We start from the raw sequence: 12,972 nt of genomic DNA, 5'->3' as shown, positions 1-12,972 counted from the left end.
GGAGCTTTGTAGATCCTTTGCCATGTGCTGTGCACTTTGAGCTGCCCCATCCAGATCTGAAGGGGTTCATAGAAATGACAGAAGGGATAAACTGACTCAATCATATGCTATATCCACAGAGTGCCAAGGAAGGATTGTTTTTTTCCCTAGTTCTCTCAAGCATTAGGACTCTCTCCAGTCCTCTGTGGGAAAACTCTTCTGCAATCCAACAGAGCTCCCTGTCAGCAGGAGGAGATGGATGCATCACTGTCTGCCTCACAAAAGCAGCCTTCCTGGTTTCAAATAAGGCATTTCTCCTCCAAACAAGATAAGAACAAAGAGGAAACTCCTCTGAGAACTTGAGCACCTGGGACAAAGCAGAGAAGGAAGAGAATCTCCCCACAATGCACTGCAGCAGTCATCATAGGAGCTGCCTTTCAGCTAAATAAAGGATTAAGGTTAGTCTAAGCAGGCGCTAACCAGCATAACGAACATTTACTAGATTTACCTAACTCCAGGTGAGCCAGGTAATTGGGCTTCAAGCAGGAGAGCGGCTTAAATCAACATGACCGAGCAGGCACTGGTCTGCGCCTGGAGCTGTATGAAAAGTGAGTATTTTCTGAGGAAAAAATTATTTTTTACACAGCGTGTTAGAAATTTCCTGTGAAATTTCCACACTTTTTCCATTGTGCCACTGTAAAAGGGGGAAATGGGGAAGGGGCTGGGAAGGTTTTGAGTCTTGAAAACAGAACCATTCTGACCAATGAAAATAGTCCCTAGAAAACTTTCCTTTAGTAGATCAGCCACTTTTGGGTGTTTAAAAATGGTCTGCCCGTCCCTGGCTTGTGGGCAACAGCAGCATGTCAGAGGGTGCTTGGCTGTGAGAGACCCAGGGCTGAGCTGACTTTAGCATCCTCAGGGTTGAGTTGCCATGTCGTCTCGGTGTTGGGGCTCTCACGCTGTTCAAAGAACTCTGCTTGCTTTGGAGCCCTCTGCTGGGTTTCCCACCAGCCGCATGCAGTCTAGCCCAGCGGTCCCCAAACTGTGGGGCACCCATCCCTAAGGAGACTTAGAGTTCGGGGGGGAGGGTGCAGTGGACCTAGGCCAACCCCCAGGGTGGGGGAGGGAGCACCAGCTCTGCTCTGCTCTGCTCTGCTCTGGCCCTGGCCCCAGCCCCAGCTCCAAACCCAGGCCCAGCTGCCAGCCCCTGCTACAGTTCCAGCCTCGGCCCCTGGCTGCACCTCTGACCCCAGACCCACCTCCAGCTGCAGCACCAATCTCGGCCCCCTTACCCCGTCCCTGTCCCCTGCCCCAGGAGCCATGGGCCTGTCTCCAGCCCCAGCTCCAGTGGGGGAAGGGGGATGCAAACAGGGGTAAAGAGGGGCACAACCCTGAGAAGTTTGGGGATCAGCACCAGTCCTCATGGGAGGCTGCTCCAGGTTTAGTGGCAATGTGGACAGAGGCAAATTGGAGAAGGAGATGGGCCAAAGGGGTTGCAGGTGCAGAGCTCTGCTATTAACCCACATCCCCCTTCCTTAAGAGTTCGGTCTCTGTGCTTCGTTTGTCCATTGTGCCCCCCCGGGCTCCTCTGGCTGTAGTAACCCCTCCTGAATCTGGGCATTCCTGCCTTAAAGATTGTGGTTACGCTTTTTCAGTCTGGATCTGCCAGCCCCACTGTGGCCAGCCTTCCTATTCTGTCCCCCGCCCTGCTGTACCACTGCTGCCTTTGCTGATTGCAGGATACTAATCCTCTCCTACAGCCTTGACAGATGGGCAGGTCTGGAAAGGAGAGGCCTAGGAACCATCTCACACTCATCCAGTGGTGCAAGTAGAAATCATTTCTTGCCGGTATGTTGCACTCATGGGAGGGACACAAAGGGGAGGGCACATGACTGCCCAGCCCGGGGCCCTGTGCTCTCCCCATCCCCTCCCCATGATCCATCCTACATTGGTGGGGAGGGCTCTGTCCTCCCGTTGCACCAGAGACTTCTGCTGTACAGACACCAGGCAGGAGGACTCGGGAGACTCAACTACATGGAAGGGCTGGGGGTGGTACAGCTGCGCTGGAGGAACTGCTGATGTGGGGCTGCCGGCTGGCCTCACATCCTGCTCCTTTTGCGGTTCCCGGAGAGCCCTGAACCGCAGGGCTGGGGGCAGGTTCCTCCTGGGTCTTTCTAGTACGCTGTACCAGCTATAAATATCCTACTGGTATGGTGTACCTGACTGTACTGCCCTACTTGCACCACTGCCCTCACCTCCCCTGAATGGGGAGTGGTAATGAGTTTGCAGCTTGGGCCAGCTTTCTAGAGCTCTCATGGGACAAAGCAGTGCCATGCCAGGGCCCTGATCAGCCTGGAAGTGCCGCAGTCCCATCTGCTTCTCCAGCTGAAATCAGTGCAAAGTCCTGTGTCGGTCTGTCTCCCGCACACACTCGCACCCCAAATCTTGGAGAACAGCCTCTTTTGATCCTTAAGAGGTTCCCACTTCTGCTTCCCTGTAAGGTCGAGCCTGGAGCTCTGCTTCTTCAAGGCCTCTGGTTCCTGCTGTGCTTGAGCTTCCAGGGCCTCTTGGTACCACCTGGGGAAGCCCCTTGTGCTGGTGCCAAAGTGGCTTGTTGCAGGGACGTCCTCCGGTGGTTCAGAAAGGGCAGTGGAGACATGCCCTTAGGTCTGACCTTGGGGAAAGAGGCTCCATTCCAAAGTGCTTTGCATAGGAAAAGACCCAAGGATGCTAATTGTCCCATTCCCTGGAGTCTCACAGCGCAGTGGTGTGCTTTAAGGCTTTAATGCAGTACTGGGATTCTTCCAGCCAGCATCATGACTCAAATCCTTCCTTCCCGAGCTGGGCCTTGGGCACTGCAGGCTGGGTCGGGAGAGGAGAGCTAGTCTTGTAAATAACCTTTTGCCCTGCAGGGGTTAATAAGAGCTACCCACTCCTACAGTCCCCATCGGGGAAGATGCTTGCCCTTTACAGCTATGGCTCCTTTGCAGGGCTGTGGGAGAGCTTGGCTGGTTAACTGCTCCTGACTCTGCCACTGCAAAAGCAGCAGCCCTAACCTCCTGCTGAGATTCCTGTTTTGGATGTGTTCCCTCAGCAGAGGTGTGCTCCCCCATGGGCTTCCCATTATCCTAGAGCAACAGCCCCCCAGTAGCAGGACCAGCCAATATTTGCTGAGTCTGACTGATACCTGCTTTCTCTGGTTCTGCTAGTTCCCTCTGGACCTTAAACAGGCTCAGTATGGCTGAGGAGGTGCCTAGTTGCCCAGCAGCGTTGGCCTAGCCCCGTTTTATCCCTTCAGCCTGGGATGCTGGGATTTCCACCATCACTGAATGTGCTGCAGCTGAATCTGTTAGCAGATCCTCGCACTGCTCCTGCTTTCTCCACCTCCCCAGAGGAGCTGTTTTCTCTACCCCTTCGCTAACCTTACCCTCTAATCTACCTCTCAGCCCATGGAACCCTGTTCCAGCATGACCTGGGCTGTGTCTTACTCGGTGTGTCTTCCCCCATGCTTGAGCATCTGTGCTGAGTTGTAAACCTGGGCTTACAATCGCTGCATCCAGGTCTCTCAGCCATGCGAATGCATCAGTACTGCTCTGTGCAGACCTTCTGATGCAGGTCTGCAGCTCAAGCTTCATCCACACTGCAAAATGACCAGGCTTGACCCCCCAGATGCACCTCCCCCCACCCCCATTGAGGTCCTGAGTGCTTGCTAACCTGAGTCCGACTGATTTGTGTGTGGGCGGAAGGGGGCCTTGGGCTCAAACCTGACTGAGCCTGGGCAAAGCATGCCGTGTAGCTGTACCCCCAGTGTCTCACCCCAAGCTGGTGCCCCTATTGCAGGCTGTTCTCAGTGTATGTAAAAAGAAAAGGAGTACTTGGAAAAGGAGTACTTGTGGCACCTTAGAGACTAACAAATTTATTAGAGCATAAGCTTTAAAGAGCTACAGCTTGCTTCATCGGATGCATTTTGAACCCCTAGCTGAAGAGAGACTGCCAACGAGTGCAGGTGTGGGAGTCTGTATTTGTCCACAGGAGCCTTCTTTAAATAACTGCTTTATCTTGATTACAGCATCTAATTCGACATGTCAAAACCCCCAACAAACAATGTGGGTCTTTAAGGAGGAAAATAATAACCTTATGGCAGGTGGCTGTGGGCGTGCTCATGAGGAAGCTGTAGTTGATTAGGCTCTCGCACTCTGGTTGTTAGCACAACAGATGCTGCACAAGAGCAACGTAGAGAATGTAACTCCGGGCTGCTGATGGCAACTCCTATGCTCCATCCTCAACTCGCTCGCCTATGAAAAACCTTGGGGCTACTGTTCCATCTAAGCTGTGCGCGTGCACACAGATCCTAAACTCCGCACACATGGCGAAATGCCGCATGCACAAAAATTTGCACAGAAGAAATTTTTTGCACACAGCCTGTCAAAAATTAGAGGGAACATTGCTTGGGGCTCTAGAGGAAGGGAGGAGTGGGCTCTTTGCAGTTCACAGAATAGTGGACTGGGACTCAGGATGCCACTGGCCTGCTGGGTGATCTTTGGGCAAGTCGCTGCCCCTCCCTGTGCCTCAATTTCCCCACCTGTAAAATGGGGATAAAGATACTGACATTTTGTAAAGTGCTTTGAGATCTACTGAGGAAAAGTACTATGTAAGAGCTGGTTATTTATTTTTTTTATGATTATTGTTCTTATGGGAACAAGCCTAGATAGAAATCAGAGAGCAAAGAGTAACAGCCTCTCCTCTTCCCCCCGCCCACACCCCCCACACCTGCTTCCCAAACTCTCCACCTGCATTGGTCATATTATTTTTGGGATTTTTGCAATGCCAGGCACAGGCAAGAGAGTGATGAGGTAGCACTGTTTTATTTCTATTCCAGTAGTGCCTAGAGCACCAAGATTCGGGTCGCATTGTGCTGGAAGCTGCACGTGGAGTGAGAGCTGGTCCCTGCCCAAAGAGCTTACAATATAAATGGCTAGGCAGAAAGCTAGTAGGGAAAGGAAGTATGCCATCCTCATTGTACAGGTGGGAAATTGAGACCCTGAGGGACAAAGGGACTTGCCTAAGGGAATTGAACCCTGCTCTGTGGAGGCTTAGCTCAGTGTTTTCATCTGAAGGGACATCATTTCTTCCTAAGGCGAAGCTGGAGCTGGGCCAAAATAAAAACATCACATCTGAACCCTGACAGCCTCCCAGAATGGGGAGGAGCAAGGTTGGTGCAGCTCAGCTTTGAATTCCTAGGTCTGAACCAGCTGCTGTGGTTTGGTTCCAGGTCAGATCCCAAGCCAGAAGGCTCCTGTTTTTTTTTGGTTTGGATAGAGTTGATATCTCCCATGAAGAGCCGTTCTTGCCATATTTTAGCCCAAGAAACAAAAATTCCCCAAGAACAGCTGTTTTCATGAGATTAAGAAAATTAAAACAGCCACTCTGGGTCAGACCAATTGTCCATCTAGCCCAGTACCCTGTCTTCTCACAGGGACCAATCCAGATGCTTCAGAGGTAACAAACGGCACAGAGCATTTATCGAGTGATCTGTCCCGTTATACACTCCCAACTTCTGGCAGTTGTAGGTTTAGAGACACCCAGAGCATGGGGTTGCATCCCTGACCATGCTGGCTAATAGCCATTGACGGATCTATCTTCCAGGAACTTCTCTAATTCTTTTTTGAACCCAGTTATATTTTTGGCTTTCACAGCATCCTCTGGCAATGAGTTCCCCGGCTTAATTGGGCATTGTGTGAAAAAATACTTCCTTTTGTTTGTTTAAAATCTGCTGCCTTTTCATTTCATTGGGTGACCCCTGGTTCTTGTGTTATGTGAAGGGATAAATAACACTTCCTAATTCACTTTCTCTGCACCAGTCATGATTTTATAGACCTCTGTCATGTCCCCCCCCTTAGTCATCTCTTCCAAGCTGAACAGTCCCAGCCTTTTTAATATCTCCTCATACGGAAGCTGTTCCAAATCCCTAATAATTTTTGTTGCCCTTCTCTGTGCCTTTTCTGGTTCGAATATATTTTTTTTGAGATGAGGCAACCAGATCTGCATGCAGTATTCAAGGTGTGGGCATGCCAAGAACTTATGTACAGGCATTCTGATATTTTCTATCTTATCTATCACTTTCCTAATGGTTCCTAACACTGTTCGCCACCTCCTCTTTTTTTTTTTTTTTTTTTTTTTTTTTCAAATTGAGCTGATATTTTCAGGGAACAATCCAGATGATTCCATGATCTTTCTCGAGTGGTAACAGCTGATTTAGACACCATCATTGTGTATGTATTGTTGTGATTGTTTTCCAGTGTGCATTACCTTGCATTTATAGACATTGAATTTCATCTGCCATTTTGTTGCCCTGTCACCCAGTTTTGTGAGATCTCTTTGTAACGCTCCAAAGTCAGCTTTGGACTTAACTATGCTGAGTAATTTAGTATCATTTGCAAACCTTGCCACCTCACTGTTTTTACTCCCTTTTCCAGATCATCTATGAATATGTTGAACACTACTGGTCCCAGTACAGATCCTTGGGAGATCCCACTACTTTTACCTCTTTCCATTGTGAAAACTGACCATTTATTCCTACCCTTTGTTTTCTGTCTTTTAACCAGTTACTGATCCATGAGTGGATCTTCCCACTTATCCCATGACAGCTAACTTTGTTTAAGAGCCTTTGGTGTAGGACCATGTCAAACGCTTTCTGAAAGACCAAGTTCACTATATCCACTGGATCACGTTTATCCACATGCTTGTTGAGCTCATGAAAGAATTCTAATAGATTGGTGAGGCATGATTTCCCATCACAAAACCTATGTTGACTCTTCCCCTGCATATTGTGGTGGTCTGTGTCTGATGGTTCTGTTCTTTACTATGGTTTCAACGAATTTGTCTGGTACTGAAGTTAGGCTGATCAGCCTGTAATTGCTGGGATTGCCTCTAGAGCCTTTTATAAAAATCAGTGTTACAATAACTACCCTCCAGTCATCTAGTACAGAGGCTGATTTAAATGATAGGTTACATCCCACAGTTAGTAGTTCTGCAATTTCATAATAGAGCTTCAGAACTCTTGGGTGAATACCATTGGGCCCTGATCACTTATTATTGTTTAATTTATCAATTTTTTCCAAAACCACCTCTACTGACACCTCAGTCTGGAGCAGTTCCTCAGATTTGTCATCTAAAAAGAATGTTTCAGGTGTGGGAATGTCCCTCACGTCCTCTGCAGTGAAGATGGATGCAAAAAATTCATTTAGCTTCTCTGTTACAATTTTGTCTTCCTTGAGTGCTCCTTTAACACCACAGTTATCCAGTGGCCCCGCAGTCATTTGGAGCTGATGCATTGTGAGAACAGCATGTGAAATTCTGGCATTGTTGTATGTGATGGCCTTGAGCTCACACCAGCGCCTTATCCTGTTTCCATGTTTGACACTTGGTGCCAAGTCTTGAGATAGTTGGTGTTTTACTTACAGCTAGAGCATGGAGCTGTGTGATTATATGAGACGCTCCACTTGCTGGAAAAATAGAACCTTAGAGGAGCAGAATAAAAAGCCCAACATTTAATGGTTATCTCAAGATTTTTAAGCCTACCTTGGGAATTTTTTTTTTTTTTTTTGGTGGGGATGGGGAGCATGGCTCATGGTTTCCGAATGCTTGGGGGTTAGCAATAGCACACTTCCCTGCGCTGTCTGCCCCAGATGACCTCTGCATGTCTTTTTTTCCAGTTCCTTCCATCTCACAGGCCTGTAGAGATGATCCCTTTTCAGCCCAGGGAGGTGGACTTAGCAGAGCAGGCTCAAAGAATATTAGCCAAGCAGCTTACACCTGCTGCCCAGTCTGTTGCTATGGGTCTGACGCAGGTGGCTTCATTTCAGATAGATGTGGGCAGGCAAGTAGGGTGCATTCAATAAGCGTTAGAGGTGATGAGATGGAGAGCAGATTCTGGGTAGCATCAATCAGGCTCCCCCAGGAGGTTCTGCCAAAGACCCTCCATTTTGACCTGAAACACCTCTGGTCTGTCCCAATTTTGAGCTGCCTCACACAGGGTTTAGCCAAAGCTGGAATTTTGAGTCTCCTGGCACAAAAATGTCCCAATCTTTTTGCCTGGCGTCAGTATCCTGATCTCCTCACTTTTCATTGGGTTGTGAGACTGGGGAGAGCTTCGGGGTAGGCTTGGTAGGTAAAGGAGACCAATAGGGGCTTGGAGGTTTGATGGGATACAGCTGTGGAAGGCAGTGGGCATGTCCTAGAGTAACACTACTACAGGCTGAACCAAAAAACTCAGACTCTAATGCCGGGAGCTGCTGTGGCTTGGTTGGAGGGAGGGCCTGGTGCATCAAACTGAAGGCAGCAATGGAATCAGAAACCTCGTTATGTGCTCCAGCCACTAGAGGGGGACAAGACACTTGGCCAGTGTGTGGTGCTCATTTTTCTAGTGCTCCCAGGATACAATCTCTGCTCTTACAAGCATTGGGCGTCTGCCAGCGCCCTTCAGGCTTTCTCTAAACTACCCCTGGTTTTATTGGCTCGGGGCTTTTGTCAGTGCATCTCAGTCCCACTTTGCAGCTTCCCCCAGCTCCATCAGTCCATCTCCTTATTCCAAGCTCTTTCGCTATACATCCATCTTTTCTCTGGAATGCCCTGCCCTTCCTCTCCTGGCCTACTCCAAACATCGAGGCTGCCGAATTATGTTGTGTGGTGCTTATTGGCTTGTCTACATGGTGTGATAATCCTGCACTGGGCAACACAGGACTAATGATATTGGGGGCTCAGGTGGCCCTTCCTATGAGATGTCAGACCTGGATTGGGGGGGTGGAGCTTAGCAAGGGAAAACCCAGTCCTTTTGGACCTTGGAGGCAGACCTCCCATCCTCAGCTCCTCAAGAGAGGGTAGGCTGGAGAGAGGGCAGGTTGAAGGCAGGGGCTCTTTGGACAACTGCTGCCGGGCAGCCCCTCCCTGTAGGCCAGGAGGGCCCGATGGTGACTTGCCACATGGAACTATGTCTCCAAGCTAGCCTGTGAGCCTCCCGGGGGCCACGCCTCAGCAGAAGAACTTAGCCCAGCTGTGGGACAATCCCATTGCCTCTGTTTGACATCCCTGAAGGAAGGGATGGATTGTCTGGGGCTCAGCTGGAGGGCTGAGCCTCTAGCTTGGTGGAACACCTGGACACGGCAGACTAGAGGCCCAGGTGAGTGCCAGGGCCCGGCCCAAGATACACTGTGGGGAAGAAACCCAGTACCAACAGCAAGTTAGTACACAGCAAGCCGGGGGGAGGGGGAGAAATCTGTGGCGCAGTGGAAGTACCGCAAGGTGGCTTAATGTGCTTGGTGTGGAAGCGTAGTGAGCCATGCCACACTCCAGGCTTTGGCTGCACTGTAGCAACGTCCACACTGGACGTTCCCGCACAGCAAGCTGGAGCACTGGAGATTCCCCCCCATAACTGGCCGGGCAGTAACTCGCCATGTAGACAAGGCCTTAATGTGTGTTAGGCTAATGCGCACACACAGGCACTGTTAGCACGCGGTGTGTCTATCGTGGGGAGGTAGCGTGGAGTAGCTAGTGTGCCCTGTAGAGTCACACCCTGGCCTGCTGCATACTAACTCCCCCGTGTAGACAAGCCATTATGCTGCAGGCAGCTCTCACTTAGCAGCTACGCAGGGTCCACCTCCCACAAGGTCTTTCAGACCTTAGCTGGGAGAGATCCTTGTGAAATCCCATTCCAACTTCCTAGCTCCCTAGAAATCTGGCTGCTAGCATGCAAGGTTGACTGTGCCAGGCGTCTGCTCTGTGCTAGACCTCCCATAGAGTTAGCCTGCCCAGAAAGAAAGCAGGGGAGTGGGGAAGACCCAGGCAGGACTGGAGAAAACGGACCAGCATGTTAGCCATGTGTTTGCAGAATCCTGATGTGACAGTTTATCCCAGGGGAAGCAGCGTGATGTCGGTGCACCTACCCCTCGTGCTTTTTCTCGGCAAGAGTGTCATGTTCACAAGTGTTTTATTTTAAACACACTCCCCATAGTCCTTGTTCTCACACCCACAGCTGGAGTTGCTGTACAACCTCCTGCTGCAGGAGTTCACGCCTCAGCAGCACAGATCTGCCCTGGTTTGAACTTGGCCCCGCACAGGGTCCTAGGTGTTTTCCTGCTTCTCTTTTCATTGTAGGAGCTGGTGCAATGGCAGAGCTGCATGTACAGCCTCTGGCTGGGATAGCGGGAGGGAGGAGCAGTGCAAGACAGGGCTAAGGTGCATCAGCAGAGCTGTTTGGGGAAACCCATGTAGAGCCAGGTTCCATTTTGCTTCCCTTCATTTTCTTGAGCCCCCAAAGCCATCATCCCTCCCCCATCCCCGAGACTCAAAGGCTACACTCAGCTCTGGATGACTTGGTTCTAACTCCCAGGGTAGCCAGAGGGGAGAGGGGCTGCCTCCACACCCCACATTGGTCCCCAAAGGTACAAAAAGAGAAGTGACAGCTGCTTAAACCTTCCCTTTAAAAGCAATTCTACACTCCTTCCCTCCCCCCCAACACATCAATCTTGCACCAGCAGTGAGAAACCCCCATTTCTGCCTTTCTCATCTCATGTCCAAAGGCGCATGTGGGCACAATAAAAGCATAGCTGCTCCTACCTCCCCCCCGCACCCCAGGAACCTCCCAAGCTCTCTGGAGACACTCGGACATCTCAGTTTTCCTAGGAAAGCGGCCTGGCCCAAGGCTAAGTGGAGACTTGGTCATGAGGAGTATGCAACTGGCAGAAGCATGGGTTGGGGAGAAAGCAAGCCAAGCCTGCACGGGTTGTAGTGAAACCAGTAGCAGTGTATCCCTCTGCACAGGTCTATGCATTAGAGAGAAAAGTATCTTTCCTAGGTTGGGAATGTGGTTAATAGTCGTTCAGCATCATTATACATCCAAAGTCCAGCTGGAGTGTTGGGACCAAAGAAGTCACTGCTTTAGGACACCATCCTAACTGTAGCCATGTATTCTGCACAAGTCAGGGAGACTGTTTTCCTTGCGTCAGCAGAACTAGAATTGACCATGGCTCTGGCTCCGCTCCAGAGCTTACACCGATGCAGCTGCGGTGCTGAAGCGCTGCTAGTGCAGACACTCTCAGCAGACGGGAAAGCTCTCCTGTTGATGTAATTACTCCAGCCCCCACGCTGGCCTGACTTACTTTGCTCAGGCTGTAGCGCATAGGTAGCCGATGAGATCTCAAGCAGGAGGGGCTGGAGGCAGATGCTGTTTGCAGTGCGGTTACACTTCATACGTAACAGCTAACGAAACGTTCCTAGCCAGCTGTTGTGTGCATGCGATGCCCGATGTCTCTGTTGAAGAGTGGTTGTCAGCCACATGAAGGCTGGGGAAATTCCCCATAGGAAAAGCAGGGCTGGTGGATACACAGGCAGGGAAACGGGCCTGCCTGCGATGCAGTGTAGCCGTAAATGCTCCTTTCCCTGCATGCACAAATTATACCCCCTGGATCCCGCTACTCAGAATAGCAGCTACAAGAGGGGGTGGAAATGGGCTTTTGACCCATGGCAGGACCTAGGTGCCTTGGCCCCCCAGATATTTCATCCTTGCCTCTGAGACCACCCAGCTGAGCAAAACTTTCAGGTTCCTAAATGGGGCTGTTTCTCCCACACATTCAATCTGCTCCATCCTCGACAGGAAGGAAGTGAGCTGTTCTCAGCCTCACCCTGACACTGGCCATGCTGGGTCTCCAATGGGAGGGGCTGTGGCAGGTGGCACAAAGGGTGCTGGGAAATGTGCAGCAGCCCCCAGAATATGCACAACCGAGCAGCTGGTGGCGCCGCTGGCAGGGATGGTTTTGATGCTGCAGACATGGTTCAAGGAACGGTGCTGGGACTGTGCTGCTTCCCTCCTGTCATGCCCCCAGCTGTCGTTAAATGGCCTGGCAACACTTGGCCTTGCTGCGTTTGCACTGGCCAGCACTGTATGCCCCATCACCAGTGCAGAATTCTTCCCCACTCTGCGCACACTGCAGCCTAGCCCCCTCCATTTTACAGCTCTCACACAATGAGGCTTCTACCACTTCCTCTGGGCAACTCCCTACAGCCAGAGAGCTCTCTGCTGGGAAAGGAGGCCTGGCCCTCCACCTACATTTTCTTTTGCCTAATATCTGATTACTTCTAATTATGCCAGCTGGGCTCTCCCTCAATCCCTCGCCACCCTGGCTGTTGAGCCCCTTCAAACCCCTGGTCAGTGACCCCGCTCCTCCCCATCAGTCACCCTTTATTCCCTAGCTCTTTCCAGCAGTGGGGAATCTGGCTCTGGTGCACATGCTGCTGTGTCCTAGCACATGACTGGGAAGAGCTCAGTCACAGAGCATGTTCAGCCACAAGTACATGCCCTAATGCTAGTAGGGAACGGAAACACAGTGTCTCTTCCATTTGGTTTTCACCTCAGAGGACCAGACCCTCAGCTGGTCCGCACTGTGGTGCCAGTTCCAATCCAGCATGGGTTTACAGTGAGCAAAGGTTGTCACCATAGGAGCAGCGTACTCAGATCCTAGGGGATGCTCGATCCCCCCCACCCCCTGTTCTGCAGGCCCCACCCCCACTCCACCCCTTCCCCTAAGCTCCTGCTCCACCCAACCCCCCCACCACCTCCTGAATGCCGCTAACCAGCTGATCCGCGGCAGGCAGAAGGCGCAGGCAGGGGAGTGGGGAGGTGGTGCTGAGCCATGGGGCTGCTGATGGATGCTCCAGCCCACAGAGTCGGTGCCTATGATTGTCACCATCTGATGGCTGCTTGGGGGGAGGGGTGATCTGTGAGAGGGCAGCCGAGTTACAGAAAGGGTTAGCCCCCTGCCTATGACCACGCAAAGAGAGGGGCAGAGCTAGGAAGAGAAGTCGGCCTTCCTGCCCTCCAGGGCCAGCTCTAGCCACCAGAAAAACAAGCAGGTGCTTGGGGTGGCACATTTCTAGGGGCGGCATTCCAGTGCTGGCCCTGCCGCCCTAGAAATGTGCCCCCACCACTCCAGCTCGCCA

Source organism: Dermochelys coriacea, chromosome 8 (assembly GCF_009764565.3).
Source record: "Dermochelys coriacea isolate rDerCor1 chromosome 8, rDerCor1.pri.v4, whole genome shotgun sequence".
Lineage (NCBI taxonomy): Eukaryota > Metazoa > Chordata > Testudines > Dermochelyidae > Dermochelys > Dermochelys coriacea.
The sequence above is the reverse complement of the archived record's forward strand: the minus strand, read 5'-3'. Positions refer to the sequence as shown.